At 45.0% G+C, this 18,431-nt stretch overlaps 1 pseudogene; it reads left to right on the top strand.

Moving 5' to 3' along the window:
* The first annotated feature begins 1,918 nt into the window (after positions 1-1,918).
* Positions 1,919-14,208, top strand: LOC134340841 (zinc-binding protein A33-like; annotated as a pseudogene).
* Positions 14,209-18,431: the final 4,223 nt, after the last annotated feature.

Here is an 18,431-nt window from a genome sequence, read left to right as displayed (position 1 = left end):
AGATAAGAAAACGTGGCCATGGACTGTCTATGCCCGGCTACGAACGGAGAAGGGTTGGCTATATGGATAGCAACCACATCTCGTAAAAAACTCGTGCGACAAAAATGTCAGCTGAATCTTCATAGGCCCCATTCCAAACTGGGATCCATTGTTAACGGTAGTGGTTCATGACATAAAAACGGTTGGGATCCCCTGATCTCACTTACAGGCGAGAGGAGCCTCCCAGTCTGATCCTTGCTGCATGCCCGGAGATCGCTCCCACAGCGCGCTGCCCCGAGATTACTGCAGTGGAGACGAGACGGTCACTCAGCTGTTTGCGGACTGTGGGCTGGCGAAGATATGTGGAGAAAGATGCAAGGGCCTGTACCACAGCAGCTGCGTGACAGAAGGGTCACTGATCTTCGGGCTGTTCCCAGGACGCACAGGAAAACGGACAGCAAGTGCTGCTGGAAGATCATCAACTTGGAGAAAGACGCCCGAAACTTGTTGGTCTGTCATCACATCGAGATGTCCGGAGAGCAGGGGTTCACACCCTGGGGTCCAAGGTTAATGGAATTGGAATTGGTCTTTGGCATAAAAGAGTTGGTGAATCCCTGTCGTAGAGGAATACAGCCGACTGGCACATTCCAGGCTGCAGGGACACCATTGAAACTATAGAGATCCTCTAGTACCGGACCGGGAGGGGCCGGGTTGGCTCAGGAAGCCTCTCAGTTATTGTAGGAGTGACCCCCCGGGGGGGGGGGGGGGCACATGCGCGACAACAGTCCTATCGGTTTTACTGAATGTAAAACACTAAACACCGCATAGACGACAAATGTAAATTCTTTGGGGGAAAGGCATTGCACGTTTTATCATTCTGATTATTTTACGTAAAGCTTACTTTGATACAAAAAAGTATCAACATCTGATCTGTGCCCAGAGTGAGGGAGACTGGGCTTCTATTGGAGACAGGACGGACAAGGGTTAAGTCACGAAGTTTTTCACACGAAGGGCTGTTGAAATCAGGACCTCGCCGAAAAATATAACATTTTCCACCCTGTGATGTAGAATGTCCAGTGCTGTGCTTTTTCCTGCAGCCACAGGTCGGTCATCACCACTGCACAGCACAATATTCTCTCCACATCCCCACTCTCCTGGCATGAACTAATTTAATAGTTATTGTCACTGTTCACAAATCCACCGTTTTACACTCCACTCTGACTCTCTTTAGACCTGAAGAAAGATTTAAAAAAAAACACGAGCTGCTGGAGGAACTCAGCGGGTCAGGCAGCATCTGTGGAGGGAAATGGACAATCGACATTTCGGGTTGAGACAGCCCTGATGAAGGATCTCAACCCGGAAAGTCGATTGTACATTTCTCTCCATAGATCCTGCCTGACCCGCTCAGTTCCTCCAGCATCATGTTTCTCACCAGAGATTCTAGCATCTGCAGTCTCTCATGTCTTTAGAACTCCCCCCTGAGCCCTGCCTCAGACTGAACCAGGCTCTTCTCTCCGGCTTCATTTCTGTTCAGCTTCTTTTTCAGCCCACCACGCCCACTGGGGCACAGGCCGCCAGCAGCAGCCCTTTTAATTTAGAAAACTTGTGGAGAATACTCCAAATATTCACCGCACTGTGCGTGGGGAAATTTCTCCTCATCCTCGGTCCGAGGATGATCACACGACTTCAATCGTCTTCCAGGTGAAGGTCCTCCGGATCGCAGCGATGGGGCCGTTGGAGATTCAGCTGACATTTTTTTGTCGCACAAGGTTTTTACGAGATGGGGTTGCTATCCCTATAGCCAACCCTTCTGCGCTCGTAGCCGGGCTTAGACAGTCCATGGCCGCGTTTTCTTATCTGTTGCCTGTTTAATGTGTTTTTGATCCCACACTAAACATAGAAATGGCCAGAATTTCCACTGAACACATCCCGCAAAACCATGTTCATCTCCCGAGACTGCAGCGCGCGTAGTGGACAATCGCGGTACTGCAGGGGATCGGCAGCTCCCCGAAAGCGAAAGCATTCTGAATCAGGAAGTGCCGGGAGTTATCATGGCTTCGAAAGGACAAGTCGAGAGTTGGACCGAGGAGGTAATTTGTCCCGTATGTTTGGATTTCTTCACCGATCCGGTTATCCTGGAGTGTGGACACAACTTCTGTCGCTCTTGTATCACACGGTGTTGGGAAAGGGAGGAGAGAAACTCCTGCCCGGAATGTAGAGAGGTGTTTGCTGACAGCACCCTCAGGGTCAATCGGGCCTTAGCAAATCTGGCTGAAAAAGCTCGAAATCTAAACCTGAATCCGAAAGGGAAGGAAAGTAAACTTCACTGCGAGGAACATGAGGAGGAACTGAAGCTGTTTTGTGAAACGGACAAGACACTGATCTGTGTGATCTGCGCAGCTGCGCAGGAACACAGAGAGCACCGCTTCCTGCCGATTAAAGAAGCTGTTACACTCTACAAGGTAAAACTAACGTTAATTTGATACTTAACATATTTCTTTTGTCCTACATACCATCACCCAAGCCTTCATAACCCACGCATCATTATCTGCAACTTCCGCCATCTCCAACGGGATTCTAGCATCTATCCGTCCCACAGCCCATCCCACACCCCACAACTCTCCACTCTCAGTCGGAATCGCTCCCCGTACTGTATCACCCTTGTCCACTCGCTGCTCCCCATTGATCTCCCTCCTGGCACTGACACCTGGAAGCGGGACAAGTGCTACACCTGACTCCTAACCCCCTCCCTAGTCACCATTCAGGCCCCAAACAGCCCCAGTTCCTCCCGTTTCCTCCATCTCGTATCAGAATCCTTCTTCAGCTCTTTTCCTCTTCCGCCTGTCCCCTCTCAGCTTCTAATTTCATCTCTCACAACCCCACGTTCCCCCTCACGTTGTCTCACCCGTCACCTGTCAGGTGGTTCTCATCCCCAACCTTTTTATTCTGGCTTCTGCCCCATTCCTTCCCAGTCCTAATGAAGGGTCTCATCTCGAAACGTCAAGTGTTTATTTCCCCTCGTAGATGCTGCCTGACTCACCGAGTTCCTCCAGAATTTCGTGTGCGATGATCGGGTTTGATCACCTATTTGTTTTGATCCTTTTTTTTTTTACTTTTTCCTCCGCTCTCTGACTTCCAGGATCAGCTTAAATCTTCCTTAGACTCTCTCACAAAAATGAAATCAAACTTCCAGGAAAAGGAGCAGCAACAGAACGAGAAGATTTCCGGAGTTCGGGTGAGGCTTCCTGAGCGGAATTTCTGATATTACTGTATAGTTTTGCTCCCTTTAAAGCAGAATAGCAGAGTATTGCAGCTCCAGTGGCCTGGGTTCGATCCTGACCTCTGGTGCTGTCTGTGTGGAGTTTGCATGCTCTCCCTTTGACCACAACAGTTTCAGACACATCCCAAGGACATGGTGGATGAATGGTTAATTACAATTAACCATGCGAAGGTGGGGGAGAGTGTATGTGAATCAGGTAGGAGTTAATGGGTCAATGGGGAGAATAGGTTTCAGGAAAACATGAGGAAATGGGGTTGATGGGAATGTTTCAGAGCTAGCATGGACATTAATGGACCGAATGGTCTCCTTAATGTCATAAGGAAATACACATAGCAATACAGTAAATTCATCTTCACCTTTCATTCGACAGGAACAGTCACACAGCGTTCAGACCAACATCACATCCCAGTTTACTGAACTGCGTCAGATTATCACTGAGAAAGAGCAGAGTTTACTCAGGGATCTCAGGGAGGAAGAGAAGAGGATTCTCAATCCAATGGAGAAAAATCTTTGTGAGATTCAGGAGCATATAAGGTTAATTCAGGAGGAAATCACTACATTAAAGAAACAGATGGATCAAAAAGACAGTGTGATATTTCTCAAGGTGAGGGATTTTATTTCAATTTGTTTCTGTCAAAGGGCACTAAATGAACAGTGGTATATTTGAAATAAACACAGCACAGTGGCCATTTCTAACAAACCAATTGCCGCTGTTGGTGACGTCACACAGATTGTTATAATTGTATGACGAGCCCTCCAGTCACTCCAATAACGACCTTCCAAAATGTCGAAGACAGGTATTCGATCCTTTATCTGCAAGATACAATCATGAGGCAATGAAACTTCAGCGTAATTAATCATAAATTAATCAGCAACGAACTGGTCAACAAACAACAAGATATCTTCCGTCCTCAGCTCAAAACTGCCCAGAACAAAGCACGAATACGTAACTTATTCCCTTCACTATTAAAACACTCCAACGCGTGACTAGTTACCGTAACAAACACTCAACACAGAAAACGATGCAGACAGGTCTATCAAAGACAGAAAACAGATGCATTGCTCCTACACACAGCATTTACAAATGGCAGTAAACTGTTTTTCACCAGACAATTGATGAAACTATTCAGGGTTGTTGTTGTCCCAAAACTGGACTTCCACAACTTCTGTGCATTCCAGGACAGAATGCAAATTTCCCTGAGATAATTTATTCTGATCATAACACAGAGCTGCTGATTGTGTCCTTACTTATTACATTAAATATCCTCTAAAACTCCCATTAACACCCAATTCCAGTCACAGGCTGTGAGTGTGTTTGGTGCGGTGGGTGTGAGGGTCTCTCTGTCAATCCGTGAAAACATAGAATGTGACCCACACATCAGACTTATCCTCTATATCCGGTTTCCTTCAGGTTTGGGAAACTTTCAATGTTTCTTTAATTTTTCACATAAGTTTCATCTTAGAAACGTAGAAACAGAAACATTGAAAACCTACAGCACAATACAGGCCCTTCAGTCCACAATGCTGTGCCGAACATGTCCTTACTTTAGGAATTACCTAGGATTACCCATGTCCCTCTATCTTTCTGAGCTCCATGTGCCTATCTAGGAGTCTCCTAAAAGACCCTATCATATCGGCATCCACTACCGTTGTCGGCAGCCCATTCCACGCACTCAGCACTCTCTACGTAAAATTATTACCCCTGACATCACCTCTGTACATACTCCCAAGCACCTTAAGACTGTGTCCTCTCGTGCTAGCCATTTCAGCCCTGGGAAAAAGCCCCTGACTCTGATCAATGCCTCTCATCATCTTATACAGCTCCATCAGGTCACTTCTCATCCTCCGTCGCTCCAAGGAGAAAAGGCCGAGTTCACTCAACCTATTCTCATAAGGCATGCTCCCCAATCCAGGCAACATCCTTGTAAATCTCCTCTGCACCCCTTCTATGGTTTCCACATCCTTCCTGCAGTGAGACGACCAGAACTGAGTACAGCACTCCATGTGGGGTCTGACCAGGGTCTTATGTAGCTATAAGATTAGCTCTCGGCTCCTAAACTCAGTCCCGCAGTTGATGAAGGCCAATGCCCCGAATCCCTTCTTAACCACAGAGTCAACTTATGTAGTAGATTTCAGTGTCCTATGGACTCAGACCCCAAGATCCCTCTGATCCTCCACACTTCCAAGAGTCTTACCATTAATACCAAAGTCTGCTATCAAATTTCACCATTATCTGGTTTGAACTGCAAATTGCCACTTCTCAGCCCAGATTCACATCCTATCGCTATCCCGCTGTAAACTTTGACAGCCCTCCACACTATGCACAAAACCCCCAACCTTTCTGCCATCAGCAAATGTACTAACCCATCCCTCCATTTCCTCATCCAGGTCATTTATAAAAATCACAAAGCGAAGGGGTCCCAGAACAGATCTCTGAGACACACCACTGGTCACCGACCTCCATGCAGAATATGTCCCATCTACAACAACTCTTTGTCTGCTGTGAGAAAGTCAATTCTGGTTGCACAAATCAATGTCCCCTTGGATCCCTTGCTGAAATCCATATACACTACATCTACTGTTCTACCTTCATCAATATGTTTTGTCATATCCTCAAACAATTCAATCAGTGTCATAAGGCATGACCTGCCTTTGACAAATCCTGGCTCTCAGAATCATCTCCATCAAATTAACAACCACAGAAGTTGACTCAGTGGTCTGTAATTATCTGGGCTATCTCTACTCGCTTTCTTGAATAAGGGAACAACATCACCAACCCTCCAATCCTCAGGAACATCTCCCGTCCTCATTGATGATGCAATGATCATCGCCAGAGACTCAGCAATCTCCTCCTTCACCTCCCACAGTGGCCTGGGGTACATCTCATCCGGTCTCCATCATAAACAGGCCATTCGGTCCGTCATCCTCTACCAATTTCCCTGCTTCAGAATTCTCTTCCCACACCCAGCAACAGTGCTCTGAACTCCATGGTCCCTCACGTGTTTATCCAGTTTTCCTATTACATTCAATCTCTGCTGTTCCGCTTCAACCACTCCTGTGGTAGCGAGTTCCTCTTCACTAAATTTCATATGGGATTTATTAAAATCCACCTGGAATTTCATCTCCCACAATTCTTCCCATAGAGGTACATCCTCCCCCCAAAACACACACACACACACACACACACACACAATTAAATCCATCACTGATCTTAAATTCCTCCATCTTATCACCCTAATGTCATACCCAGATTAAAATGCACAACCTGTCCTGTCTTCCCTGTAAGTTTCATCTTCTCAGTAATGGTCTGACATTCAGAAACTTTCCCTGTAATTTAACCTGTGGTTCTGCATTGGTTGTGTTTGTGAGTGACTGCGGGAGTGGGAATTTTCAACACCTTGTAATGATTTGGATGAAATTCATGATGTGGACAGTAAGTCCAAGTCTAATCAGATTTATGTGTGATTTATTTCAGGAGGAAGCTCGTCGGAACAAGAGGTAGGACATACTCTTTATTGGAAACCTGTATAGTTCAAACTTGCAGTTTATAACAAGCAGTTTAATATTTACAGGATTAGTGACGATGTCCAGGAATTGTCAGTGACAGATGAGGCCCAACCGTTTGAAAAATTTGATCACCCCTATTTGTTGAACACAGTGCTGAGAGAAACACTTGATGCTGTTAATCGAGGTAAAACTTACAAAGATTCATTTCTCCTTGTTTAATTAAGTTCCAATGTGAAGCGAGAATTTTCTGTAATTTGGTTTGCGGGGTGGAGGTTGGGAACGAGTGAAGGGATAGGACTCATGGTAAAAATGTAAAGATAGTGTGCAGTCGGACTGTCAGATAGGGCGGACAGATGAGAGGACAAAATTGCAGCCAGCAGAGTCAGTATCAGTGCATTAGGGATGCAGAATAGAAAGGGTCGCAGATACACTACACAAGGTGTTATATCTCAATGCATGGAGTGTGAGAAATAAGGTGGATGATCTTGTTGCTCGATTACAGATTGTCGGGTATGATGTTGTGGCCATCACTGAATCATGGCTGAAGGATGGTTGTAGTTGGGAGCTGAATGTCCAAGGTTACACAATGTATCGGTGGTATAGGAAGGTAGACAGAGGGGTTGGTGTGGTTCTGCTGGTAAATCGGTAGAAAGATGTGACATAGGATTGGAAGATGTTGAATCCTTGTGGGTTGAGTGAAGGAACTGCAAAAGTGAAAATGAGACTGATGACAGTCATATACAGGATCCCAACAGTAGCTGGATGTGGACCACAGATTACAACTGGAAATAGAAAAGGCCGATGAAAAGGACAACGTTATGATCGTCATGGGAGATTTCAACATGCAGGTCAATTGGGAAAATCAGGTTGGCAATGGATCTCAAGAGAGTGAATTTGTTGAATGCTGTGTGATGGATTTTTAGAGCAGTTTGTCGTTGAGACTACTCGGGGAACAGGTCTACTGGATTGGGTGTTATGTATTGAACCGGAGGTGATTTGGTAAAAGAACCCTTCGGAGAGAATGCTCACAACATGACTGAGTTCAACCTGAAATTTAATAAGAAGAAAGTGACGTCTGACATTTTAGTAATCAGAGGAGTAAAAGAAATTACAGTGGTCCGAGAAAGGAGTTGGCCAAAGTAAATTTGTCAGAAATGGTGTCAGTTTCTGTGAAAATGAGGAAGGTGAAGGATAGATGTATTCCAAAAATAAACAAATACTCAAATGGCAAAATGGCTGAAGGGAAGACAAGCTAATGTAAATGCAAAAGAGTGGGCATACAACAAAGTAAAAATTAATAGGAGACAGAGAATTGGGAAGCTTTTAAATACCTACAGAGAGGAACTGAAAGAATGATTGGGAGGGGAAAAATGAAATATTAAATTGAATTGAACTGACTATTACTTACATCTTTCATATACACGAGCAGTAAAATTCTTTGCGTTACGTTTCCGTCTAAGTGTGCTATTTACAGTATCTGTGCTGGGTTGAGTGTCGAGCTAGCAACTCGGCCTCATAAAAATAAGAAAGCCTGCTTAAAAAACGCCATCATAACAGCATCCCGATGACTCCACTTGCAGTTAAGGGCTTTCCTCTTCTTCTCTTCATGATAAACTATATGTATAACATGCTTGTCAATATAACGTAGAAACACAGTTACCTCAGCATGAGTTAAGCACTCTGATGGCCTGGTGGAAGAAGATGTCCCTGGACACTTTTGGTCCTGGCTTTTATGCTGTGGTACCGTTTCCTGGATGGTAGCAACTGGTACAGTTTGTGGTTGGGGTGACTCGGGTCTCCAAAGATCCTTCAGGCCCTATTTACACACCTGTCTTTGTAAAACAAATGAGCAAACAATATCAAATTGTTTTTCAAGTATTGTACAAAAAATAAAATAGAGATGAGAGTGGATATAGGACCACTAGAAAATGAGGCTGGATATATAATAACAGGGGACAAAGAGATGGCAGATGGACTAAATGAGTATTTTGCATCAGTCTTCACTGTGGAAGACACTAGCACTGTGTCAGGTGTTGAAGAGTGCGAGGGAAGAGAAGTGAGTGCAGTTACTGTTACACGGGAGAAGGTGCTCAAAAAGGGACATGAGTCACTCAGACCAGATGAACTGCACCCTAGTGTTCTGAAAGAGGTAGCGGTAGACATTGTGGAGGCATTTGAAATGATCTTTCAAAAATCATTGGGCTCTGGCATGGTGCTAGAGGACTGGAAAACTGTAAATGTCACTCAACTCTTTAAGTAGGGAGGAAGGCAGCAGAAAGGAAATTATAGACCAGTTAGCCTCACCTCTGTGGTTGGGAAGATGTTCGTGTTAATTGTTAAGTATGAGGTTATGGAATACTTGGTGACACTGGACAAGATAGGACAAGTCAGCATGGCTTCCTTGAGGGAATATTTTGCCTGGCAAACCTGTTGGAATTCTTTGAGGAGATTACAAGTAGGGTAGATAAAGGGGTTGTAGTGCATGTTGTATACTTGGACTTTCAGAAGCCTTTGACAAGGTTGCACACAGGTTACCAAGTAAAGAGCCCACGGTGTTACAGAAATCTTATTGGTATGGGTAGAGCATTGGCTGGTTGGTAGGATATACAATGCTGGAAAATTCATGGTCATGTACTTTGGTAGTCGACATAATATGCAGATTATTTTAAGTGGGGAGAAAATCCAAAAACCTGAGATGCAAATAGACCTGGGAGTCCTTCTGCAGAACACTCTAAAGGTTAACTTGCAGGTAGAGTCAGTTGTGAGGAAGATAAATCCATTGTTAGCATTCAGTTCAAGGGGTTTAGTATGCAAGAGCAGGGATGTGATGCTGAGGATTTATAAGGCACTGGTGAGGCCTTACCTTGGGTATTGTGAACAGTTTTGGCCTCCTCATCTGAGAAAAGATGTGCTGGCATCATTGAGCAATCAGAGGAGGTCATAAGGATGATTCCGGGAATGAAAGGGTTATCAGACGTGAAACATTTGATAGCTCTGTGTCTGTACTCGCTGGAATTTAGAAAGATGACGGGGGAATCTCATTGAAACCTTCTGAATGTTGAAAGGCCAAGACAGAGAAGATGTGGAAAGGATGTTTCCCATGGTGGGGGGAGTCTAGGACAAGAGGGCACAGCCTCACGATAAAGGCGTGTCTATTTAGAAACAGAGTTTGAACACAGTATCAAACGTTGTGGGGAGAAGGCCAGAAAGTGGGGTTGAGGAGGAGAAAAAAAGGTTCGGCCATGATTGAATGGCGGGGCAGACTCAATGGGCCAAATGGCCAAATTCTGCTCCTATATCTTATGGTCTTATGGTTATCAGACCACAACATTGAAGCATTGTGAGAATGAGCCCAGACACACCAACCAGCATTGACATCATTCAGGATTTCATCTCAGGACAAGCACACACAGCATAACCGGCCTGGCAAAACTCCCCCACACACATACACAAGAGGAATTGGCAGACTGTAGGCAGAGACGCAGCAATGTACGTTGATATTTCCTTCAGTAACCTGGAAACTATTCTCTTCAGACACGGTAATTTACTTATTTAAACAACTCACACATGTCACACATTGTCAGCACACACCAGACATGTGATGACACACTGTGACATACAAATATTTCAATGTGCACACTCTCCCTCAATGTGTACACACAAACACACTGATATTTACCACAATCAACACATACACACTATCAGAGTGTGACTCATGGCCAAAGAGACAGGCACAACTTTCCATTTGGGAATGAAATCTGCCGTCCTTACCCAGTTGTCTGTTCTGTGCACTGAGCTGCCCTCTGACGTGACGTCACATCAACAGTTCACAGACAGACTCCAGGGTGAGATTGCTCAGGATGATGATCTGGGAGGGTTTGACAGATGTTGAACCCACGGCCCACTTCATCCATCTGCTAGACTGAGATGTCTTCCTGAGCATGTCCCGTTTGTCTGTGTTTGTCCCAGATCCCTCTAACCATTTCCTATCTATGTACCTGTCCAAATGTATTTTAAAATATTTTAATTTTACCTGTTTCTACAGCATCTGACAGCAAATTTCATTTACCCACCGCCCTCTCTGCGAGAATGTTACCCTATAGGTCCCTCATACAAACTTCCCCTCTCACTTTCAATCTGAGCCCTCTGGTTCTGTACTCCCATTTCTCAGAAAAAAGACTCACTTTATCTCAGCCCGTTGTGAATGTATTTACCTCGATAAGGGGTCATCCCTCAACATCCTACACTACAGCTAAATAGCGCAAGCTTAACCACTCTCCACTTTTAACCCAAGACCACCACTCCCCCCCACCCCCCGCCCCAGCCCTGGTAACATCCTCCTGAAGCTTCCTGTCCAGTGTAATGACATCCTCCCCATATTCGGGGAACCGGAAATGCAGACAGTACCACACTTGGAGTATTGTGAGCAGTTTTGGGTCCCTTATATCTGAAAAGATGTGCTGGCTTTAGAAAGGGTCCAGGAGTTTCACAAGAATGATTCCAGGAATGAAAGAGTTAACCTGTGAGGAGTGTTTGATGGCCTGGGCCTGCACTCCCAGGAGTTTTGAAGAATGGCAGATGATTATCTGTCTCAACCCTATTCACCCGCCTCCTCCACATAACTTTTGACGCCCTGACTAGTCAAGAAGTTTACGTATCAACTTCTGCTTTAAAAATCAAACATGAGAAAATCTGCAGAGGCTGGTAATCCAAGCAACACAGGTCCTGATGAAGGGTCTCGGCCTGATCTCCCTTAACCTACTTGGAGAGAGTTATGTTGGGAGGATGTTTCCCATAATGGGTGGGTCGAGAACAGAAGGCACAGCCTCTGACGAGAGAATGTCCATTTAGAACAGAGATGAGGAGGAATTCCTTTATCCACAGGACAGTGAATCTGCCACAGGCAGCTGTGAAGGCCAAATAATTGAGTATATTTAAAGTGGAGCAACACACACAAAATGCTGGAGGAACTCAGCAGGCCAGGAAGCATCTATGGAAAAGAGTAATCAGTTGACAGTTCAGACTGAAACACTTCATCAGGACCTGGGTTTCTTCAGGGTCACTGCAACTTCTCCCCCTGTCCTAATGAGGGGCTGCGGGCGATGGGGTTGTGGGAAAGGCGACAAAGGGATCCTCATCTCCATCTTTGTCCTCCGCCAGCTTCTCGTTACGTCCACACACACAGATCACCCACAGGCTTTCCACCCCTCCCCCACCTGGTTCTGGTTCAATCTGCCGTTTATCTCTCCCTTGCTGGTTCCCATTATCAACTCCTTTACTGTCTCAAACCTTCACACTCCCCCACTCCACACTTCACACTCACAAATTAATGTTAACATTGAATGAAGGGCCTGTTCCTGTGCTGTACTGTTCTATGTTCTCTGTTCCCTACTCAGGAGAATGGAGGAGATCTCAGGGAAACACAAAATTATTTCGGGGCTCAACAGGCAGGATACAGGGAGGAGGTTTCCCCTGTCTGAGGAGTCACGGGTCAGAGGTCACTGTCTGTTTGGAATTCTCAGCACCCGTAGGGGGAGGGAGTTTGGGGGTTCTTATCCATTCAGTTCACAGAGCCATCGCCGTACAGCATAGAAATGTGCCCTTCGACCCATCACATCTGTGCTGACCGATTTACCCATCTACATTCATCCCATTGGCCAGCATTAGGTCAGTCTCCCTCTGTGCCTTGCCTATTGAAGTCTCTGCCTAAGTGTCTCTTAAACACAGAGGACTGGTGGCCTGTGACCTGCAGAGGTCGGTGCTGGGGCCGGGTTTGTTTGTCATTCATATTAATGATTTGCATGATAGTGTAGGTGACATAGTTAGTAGGTTTGTAGGTGACACTAAAATTCATGGTATATTGGACAGCGAATAGGATTATCTAAATTCACAAAAGTCCCTTGATCAACTGTAGAGATGGGTATAGGGAGAATGTTTTCAAATAGATCTTGCCAGATACGTGGATCAGAAAGGTGAAAGGAATAATGGGCAAATGGGACTAGCTCATTAAAGCAAGTTGATCGGCACGAACAAGTTGGGCCGAAGAAACTTTGTGACCTCCTGTTCAAATCCATTCACCCACCCCCTTCCCATCTTTATCCACCCCTTTCCCGCGCTCGTTTCTGCTGTCTTTCTTTTTCAATCTTTTTATTAAGTTTCAAAATTAATAAACATAACAATAATAATATACAAAGAGACTGGGACTACATTAATAACGGTTAGCATGTACAAGTACAGATTCCAAGTAACAAATGTCGTTTAATCTCCCAATCTCTTAGTAACTAGCCATGAAAAAGATATTTTATAAAGAGAAAAAAAAACCCTAAACTAAAAAAAACTAAACTGCTGTCTATCTCCCCTATTTATCTCTGTTGTTGAGGGAAGATGTCGACCTGAAATGTAGACTGTCCATCTCTCTCCACACCTCCTGCCTGACCCGCTCGGTTCCTCCAGCCTTTTGTGTCTGTTTGATCGGGAAATCTCTGCTCTCCGTCCAGCGGAAAGCCCTTGGGGAGACATTAGTTGTCCATCCGCTTTCGTCGGGACAAACTACAGGAAAGGTTCATGTCGGCCACCAGACCACGCCTGAGGCCCAGCGGCCTTTCCCCGATCCCCGGGGCCGCGCTGCCCGAGTCTCCCCCGGTCCACGGGGCCGCGCTGCCCGAGTCTCCCCCCGATCCCCGGGGCCGCGCTGCCCGAGTCTCCCCCCGATCCCCGGGGCCGCGCTGCCCGAGTCTCCCCCCGATCCCCGGGGCCGCGCTGCCCGAGTCTGCCCCCGATCCCCGGGGCCGCGCAGCCCGAGTCTCTCCCCGATCCCCGGGGTCACGCTGCCCGAGTCTCCCCCCGATCCCCGGGGACTCTCTAATTCTCTGCTTCTCCCCCCAGTCTCAATCACCCTGGATGTGGAAACGGCGAGTCCGTATCTCGAGGTGTCTGAGGATCGGAAGAGTGTGAGATTCACCGGGACCCGGAGGGATCTCCCTGTCACCGGGAAGAGATTCACATTCTGGCCTTGTGTGCTGGGATCGGAGGGATTCACATCGGGGAGACATTACTGGGAGGTGGAGGTGACGGGGAATCGGGGCTGGTGTCTGGGAGTCGCCGCAGAGTCTGTGGAGAGGAAGGGATGGGTCAGACTGAGTCCGGAGACCGGATTCTGGGTCATCGGGCGGGATGGTGACGTGTTACATCGGGATTGTGACCTATTCTTTGGGTTTATCCCCTCCGCTGGGCCCCGTCTCGCTGCCGGTCCCATCCCCGGGAGGGTGGGAGTTTATCTCAGTTACCAGTCCGGAACAGTTTCATTTTACAACGCGGAGACCAAGTCCCATCTCCACACCTTCACTGGGAATAAATTCACGGGGAAACTTTATCCTTTCTTCTGGCCTCGGGATGAAAACCAGTGGCTGAGAATCTGCTCCGGTTCCGCTCCGGGTCTGTAAACGGGTCGGGTCCCGGGACCGGCGTCAGGAGTAAAGTCCCTGTAAATATAAATGTGCTGAGAGTGAAATAAACACGAGATGAGAATTATCGATCCGTTAATTTTAACTCGTTCACCCGCGTCCGACAACAGAACAGAAACACCGCGGATTCAGCAGCAGCCGCGGGGCGGCGGGTCCTGAGCTCCCCCGGGTCCTAAAGTCCACCCGCACTGAGACAGGTTAAATCGGACAAGTGGGGGCGGTAGTGACTGGGAGAGGGGGGTCAGGGTGAATCTTGGTCAGACCATAACACACAGGAGCAGAATTAGGCCGTTCAGCCCATCGACTCCGCTCCGCCGTTCCATCGGGGCTGATCCCGGATCCCTCTCAACCCCATACACCTGCCTAGTCGCCATATCCGTTGATGGCCTGATCGATTAGGAAATGACCAACTTCCGCCTTAAATATACCCACAGCCAGCCTCCACTGCAGTTTGTGTTAGAGTATTCCACAGGTTCACTACTCTCTGACTAAAAATATTCCTCCCTACCTCTGTTCAAAAGGTCTCCCCTCAGTGTTGAGACTGTGTCCTCTAGTCTGGATATCCCCACCACATGAAACAACCTCTCCAAATCCACCCTATCTAGTCATTTCAACACCCGGTAGGTTTCAATGAGACTCCCCTTTCCTTTCTGAGATATGGGACCCAAAAGGTTGATTAAACTCCAAGTATGTCCTAACTTCTGTCTTATAAAGGCTCAGCATTATTTCCTTGCTTAAATATTCTATTTCCCTTCAAAGAAAAGCCAGCATTGCATTTCCCTTCTTTACCACAGACTGAAAATGTGAAATAACCTTCTGGGACTCTTGCAGGAGAACTCCTAAGCCCCCTGCACCTGTGAATTTTCTGTCTATTTAAATAACACTGAGCAATATTATTCCTTGGACCAAAATGCATGATCATATATTTCCCAACACTGTCTTCAATCTGCCAACTTTTTAACCATTCCTCCAATTTGTCTAATCCTGCTGCAATCGCATTGCTTCCTCAGCACTACCTACCCCTGCACCTATCTTTACATCATCCACAAACGTTGCCACAAAGCCATCAATTACATTATCTAAATCATTGACAATGTGGCAGTCCCAATACTGACCCCTGAGGAACACCACTCGTCACTGGCAGCCAACCTGAAAAAGCCCTATTGATTCCCACTCGCTGCCTCCTGCCTGTCAGCCATTCCTCTGTCCATGCCAGTATCTTTCCTGTAATACCATAGGATTTTATCTTGTTCAGCAGCCTCGTGTGTGGTACCTTATCAAAGACCTTCTGAAAATCCAAGTAAATGATATCCACTGCCTCTCATTTGTCCACTCTCCTCTTCACTTCCTCAAAGACCTCTAAAGGTTTGTTAGGCCCGGTTTTCTTTTACTGAAATCATGCTGACATTGATTTATTTTATCATTATGCTCCAAATACCTTGAAAACCCAACTTTGATAAAGACTACAATACTTTCTCTACCACTGAGGTCAGGCTAACTGGCCTATAATTTCCTTTCTTTTGCCTTCCTCCCTTCTTAGAGAGTGCAATTTTCTATTTCCCAGTCCTCCAAGACCATGCAAGAATCAAGTGATCTTTGAAAGATAGTGAGCAATGCATCTATTATCTCTTCAACATCCCTCAGGACTCTGGGATGTTGTCCAACTGCTCCAGGTGACTTGTCCACCTTAAGACCTTTGAGTTTGTCCAGCACTATTTCCTTTGTAACAGCAAAGTCAATCCTGTTACTCAATCCAATTACTCAATCCTGCTGTGTCTTCCACAGTGAAAATTGTTGCAAAGTATTCATTAAGTTCATCTGCCATTTCTTTGTCCCCCATTACGACCTCACCAGTATTATTTTCCAGTGGTCGAATATCAACTCTCATCTCCCTTTCACTCCTTATTTAACTGGGGAAAAACTCTGACTGTCCTGCTTCATATTTTTGGCTAGTTTGCCTCATATTTCATCTTTAACATTCTTACTGCTTTTCAGTTGCCTTTTGTTGGATTTCAAAGCATCCAATAATCGAGCATCCCACTCACTTTTGCTACCTTATGTGCCATTTCCTCAGGTTTTACACAGTCCTAAACTTCCCTGGTCAGCCAGTGGTGCCAACCCCCGCCATTTGAGAACTTCTTCTATTTGAGAAACATATGCTAATACAATTTAATGTAGTGCATAGGGCCCATATGTCTAAAGATAAATTAGCCCGTGTTTATTCCCATATAAACGCTATTTGTGACAGATGTCACTCTGAGGTGGCTTCCTTAACGCATATATTTTGGTCCTGTCCTCTCTTGGAAAAATTCTGGAAGATATTTTTGATATTATTTCAACAGTTTTCCATTTTGATTTACAACCTCATCCTATTACGGCAATTTTGGTTTCCCAATGATAGAACATAGATTTTTATCCTCTTCAGTCTGTTGGATGATCACATTTGTTACTTTAATGGCCAGAAGATCCATTTTATTGTACTGGAAGGAGACAATCCTCCTACCACATTTCAATGGTTTTCCCAAACTATATCATGTTTAAATTTAGAAAAAAAATCAGAAGTGACGTTTTTGATCCTTCGGTTAAATTTGAAGAGACTTGGGAATCATTTATTCAACATTTTCATGTGATGTAATTTGATCTTTCCGAATCCTTCTTATTAACTCCAAATATATGAATAGAGGAGCGGAGTTGACAACATTACTGAACGTGTTCGATTTAAGATATTGGTCCAGCCCTGCTTTGTTCCGTTTGCTTTTTTTGGGGTTTAGTATTTAGGTTTTTTTTGTTGTTTTTTTTGAGGGGAGGTTCCTTTATTTTTTTTTTCTTTTTTATTTCTTTCTTCTCTATAATGAATTATATTAAGAGTTTGGAAGTCTATTACACCTGTACTATTCAAAATCTTTTTGGTACATGCTTATCAACAATCAGATTATTCCAATCTCTCTGTATCAATATTGTTATTCTGTTTATAATTTTGGAAAATTAATAAAAAGATTTAAAAAGAAAGAAAGAACTTCTTCTGTGGGACATGTCTATCCTGCACCTTGTAAACTGTTCCCGGATGCTTCAGCCACCTCTGTTCACCGTCATCCCACCAGTATCCTCCTCCAATTCACCGGGGCAAGTTCCTCTCTCATGCCTCTGTAATTCCCTTTGTTCCATTGCGAGACTGATACATGTGACTTAGGCTTCTCCCTATGAAAATGCAGTATGAATTCAATCATATTATGATCACTGCCTCTGACGGGTTCCTTTACTTTAAACTCCTGAATAAGGTCAGGGTTATTGTATAACACCCAATGAAGGATGACCTTTCCCCAAGTCGGCCCAAGCACAAGCTGCTCTGAAAAGCCGTCTCGTAGGCATTCAACAAATTCCTTCTCTTGTGATCCGACACCAACCTGATTTTCCCAATCCCCTTGCATATTGAAATCCCTCATTACAATTGTGACATTACCATTATTACATGCCTTTTCCCAGAAAATGCTGTGAATTAGCTTAAAGGCACTCCCATCTGCCCCCCAAAGTTCGTACTGAGACTGCAATTGATTTTTCAGCCTGATATGCTTCACACTGAAATAGTATGTGTTTAACAGTTTCATAATGTCAAAATGTACATGACACAGAATGAAGTTTTCCAATTAGATACAAGGTATAATTAAGCATAGTGTGGACAATTCTAAGTTGTGTCAATATAATTCCTTCCCTTCTTGTTTTCAGGCCTTCTTCTATAAACCCAACAGGTTTATGTATTCTGTAAAGGTGTCTGTCCTTGTGTCCATAATCTTACAAGCCTTGCCATAAGCCACTAATTCTTAACCCTTAGCTTCTGATTTGCTAAGTGGAAGGTTGATTTCCACAGCTGAACTTTTAACAGGTTTTTTTGCTAAACAGTCAGCCTGATCATTTCCCTTAACAGTGCACCGTGCAAGATCCATAATGTGCAGACATATGAACCAAACCTTGTATATGAAATACTGTTTGATGAGTTTCTAACAGCAAATCTGACCTACTGCTAGAATAACCTGTTTCAAGTCTTATCAAAACCGAAAAGGATTCTGAAGAAATTACAAATTTGCAAGGACCAAATTCTTCCACCCACTGTAAGCCTAAAAGGATGGCAATTAATTTTGCTTCATGTACTGATTAGTAGCTGGTAAGTCATTTCTTTATCATTACCTGCAATTCAGACACAAAGA

The sequence above is a fragment of the Mobula hypostoma genome, chromosome X2 (assembly GCF_963921235.1).
Source record: "Mobula hypostoma chromosome X2, sMobHyp1.1, whole genome shotgun sequence".
Taxonomy (NCBI): Eukaryota; Metazoa; Chordata; class Chondrichthyes; order Myliobatiformes; family Myliobatidae; genus Mobula; species Mobula hypostoma.
The sequence above is the reverse complement of the archived record's forward strand: the minus strand, read 5'-3'. Positions and strand labels throughout refer to the sequence as shown.